Genomic DNA, 3,539 nt, shown 5'->3' on the forward strand with positions numbered 1-3,539 from the left:
ATGTATTTGTGTTGCATGCCCCTGTAGGCTTGATGCTCTCATTGCTTAATTTTCTCTAATTTTGGTAGGAATGGGTGATCCATTTTAACCTGCTTTAGTTCCTCTAGTCTGTTTTAAATGGCAGATGAACACCAGAAACACAAGATGCCTTATGGAAAATGGTTGGTGTAAATTAATTTAATGCAATAAACTGCACAATAAATGAGCAGATGTTCCCAAACTCCTGAGTGCTGTGGAATATCTATAATTACTAGGTTTTGGGCAGCTGATGACCAAGGGACAGTGTTTGTGTTCAGTAGCTTCAGAGCTCCCTGCTGTGTTCTTCACACCAGCTGTGAATGGAAAACATTAGCCACAACCACAGAAAAAAGGTAAAATCCAGGAAACAAGCCAGTCAAGATAAATAAATGCTAATGGCTGCATTGACCCTGATTAATTCCACCTTGGACAAATAAATACATAAAGGAGAGTACAACAGCTGGACACTGAAATGTAATGAAAAGCTACAAAGTTTTCAGTCAGGAATGGAAACTTCCGGAGGCTGCCTGTTTTATTCCTGGCAGAGTTTATATTGTTCGTGTGTGCCTGTCTCTTTTCTTTTCCATTTTCCTTTGTTAGGTCTGAAAAATTGAGCAGAAGATAAACACAGCAGCACCATCAGCTGGTCAAATCTACTGCTGCACCAACAGGGAACATTCAGGTTATTCTTTAAACTTGTATATCCATCTAGTTAATTTCATTTTGTGAGGCCTTTGAGCCTGATTCTAGGATCCAGTTATGGCGCTGTCACAGGGTGTGGCTCCTCACCTGCCTTCTCCCTGCAGAAACTTCTCAGACTGCTGTGGCAGTGCCTTCACCGTGTCCTTTTAAGTTCCCTCCACCCTTTTCCCTGTGCAGCAGTCTCTTTACAATGGCAGTCTGGCATGCAGCCCCCCTCACCAGGGTGCGAAGTGAACAGAGGTCTCCCTGTTCGGCACCGCTGCGTGACCAGGCTTCCTTTGACCTGTCCATCCCCTCAGCTGTGCCGACAGGCACCTCGGGCCTGAGGCACAGTGGGAGGTGGCCAGGTCCTCTGTCCTGGAAGGGACAGGGCCAAAGGCAGAAGGGTGGGACGTGGGAGGTCACCTCTGGGCCCCTCCCTGTGCTCCCTCTGAGTGGCGCACAGTGCTCAGCGGCATTTCAAAGGGGCCCAGAGCTTCAGCCACAAAGGTGGGCAGAGCTTAGAGCCGCTTAGAAATGCTAGGCCCACCCCCTCACCCCTGTCAGCAGGTCTGCATCTCCTCCTTCCGCCCCCCTCCCCCCCCCCCCACAGCACCTCCTATCTCTTTATCAGCCACCAGGTGTGATTAACCAATTGCCCCCCTTCAGTTTTCTCATGGGGAACTACTTAATAGCTGAGTGATCAGCCTGAAAGCTACTCTGTTTGCACTCTGCACTCTCTCACAGGCCCCTTGGTATGTCCCTGGTGCTATAGAGGGGCCTATACAAGGGCTGCATCTACACATTCCCCTCCTTTCAGAGGGGGCATGTTAATGAGGCAGTTTGGAAGATGATAGTGAGGCACTGACATGAATATGCAACATCTCATTAGCATAATAGCAGCCATGTGCGATTCGAAAGTGCTGCTTTCAGAATGTATGCCTCCCGTGTAGATGGGGGCCTTTTGCCAGGACCCCCTGACTTCGAAAGCCTCTTCTTCCTATTTGGTTTTAAGAAGAAGTGGCTTTGAAAGCCAGGACGTCCTTTTGAAAGGCCCCGGCTACACAGGCGGCGTGCATTCTGAAATTGTGAGGAGGCTGATATAACTTAATAGTAATGAACAGTAGTGAATCAGGCCCAAAAAGTATCCAGAGAGAGTAAAGTGAATCTGCCTGAGAAGGTTTACAAGTAATCTACACTTACACTTACAAATATCAGTTTAACTGAAGGTAAAGCCATCACGAGTCAGAAAATATAGACTGTTCTTGTGAGGGAAAAAGTATGTACCCATGAGCAAGCATATATATTTAGAAATCTGGTCACCCTTTCTACCATGGTCTGAAGAGTAGGGAGCCCTAACAGGAAAGCCAGAAATTTTAGCCAATTCTTTGAATATTAATCTCATCTTGAACAAGGCACATACAATACAATGCATAAACATTTCTTGGTAAGTTTGCCATAATAAAAGTTTGGTGTTTTTAACAAGGCATGAGAAGGTTTCAGAGAGCCCACATTGTCTATTTGTTAAAAGCAAGAACTGTTCAGTAAGGAAGTGTTTATATGTTTTAAAAGAATAGGATAATAATTTGTGTATTTATTTATTTAATGTAAATGTTGTAATAGAGACAACTGAAATCCAGCCCCCATGCAGCTTCAGGAGACAAACAGCTGCTTCAGCTCTTATCACAACACTCTTCAGAAATGTTAAAGGAAAAGTCCTGTGGTTACAAGAGCCCTGAACCCTGACAAGATTCCATCTTATGATGAGAGTTTGTGTACTATTAATAAAGTTCTTAGGCATTTGTAACAAGCCAGAATTAATATATTAATATTAGATCTCAACCTAGATCTCCGAAATGTTAAACATAATGCAGAATTGGAGCTCTAAACAAAAAAAGAGCAGAATATAAACCTATATTCTGAGCAAACATCATATACAACAATGCTTAATATGTAGGATAAAACCAGCTGAAATAGAACCCTTTAACAAAATAACAGTCTAGAATCTACAAAAAATATATTCATGAAGTTTTTCAATCATTATGTGGCACTGGCACAATTTCAAGTTTGGAAATAGCTCCACACTTCATTAAGTTTGCTTTATAGCTTCAAAGATAGCTGTGCATAAAACTCTAAACTATCAGTTTCAATCACAAATGATTTAAAAATAAATACATAAATATACTGAGATGGTACAAAATGAGCACAGGGAATTCATCCTAGTTACACAAGATAAAAAGATTCAGATAGAGCCACGCTATAAAATTGTCAAAAAGTAACCAGATCTTTAAAAAAAAAAAAAAAAAATACCAACCACCTGATAGGACAAAGCACGTCATGATATTAGTTTAGCTCTACAGACAAACTGATTGAGATCACACAATCAGATGCTTAAAGAAAAACGGCAAAACTGTTCAGAAAAAAAAATATTACTGTTTGGCCATGTCTACACTAGCCCAAATCTGCAAAATTGCAATGCAAATGGCCGTTTCGAAGATTACTAATGAGGCGCTGAAATGCATATTCAGCACCTCATTAGAATGACACCAGCTGCAGCTCTTTGAAATTGCCACTTTTCGCTGACGCGCAGCTTATCCAGACATGGAACCTTTTCGAAAGGACCCTGGCAACTTCAAAATCCCCTTATTCCCGTAAGCAGATAGGAATAAGGGGATTTTGAAGTTCCTGGGGTCCTTTCGAAAAGGACCCCCATCTGGACGAGCCACATGGCAATGAAAAGTGGCAATTTTGAAGAGCCACGGCTGGTGGCATTCTAATGAGGTGCTGAACATGCATTTCAGTGCCTCATTAGTAATCTGCGAAATGGCCATTTGCACGGC

The sequence above is a fragment of the Carettochelys insculpta genome, chromosome 1 (genome assembly GCF_033958435.1).
Source record: "Carettochelys insculpta isolate YL-2023 chromosome 1, ASM3395843v1, whole genome shotgun sequence".
In the NCBI taxonomy this organism is placed as follows: Eukaryota; Metazoa; Chordata; order Testudines; family Carettochelyidae; genus Carettochelys; species Carettochelys insculpta.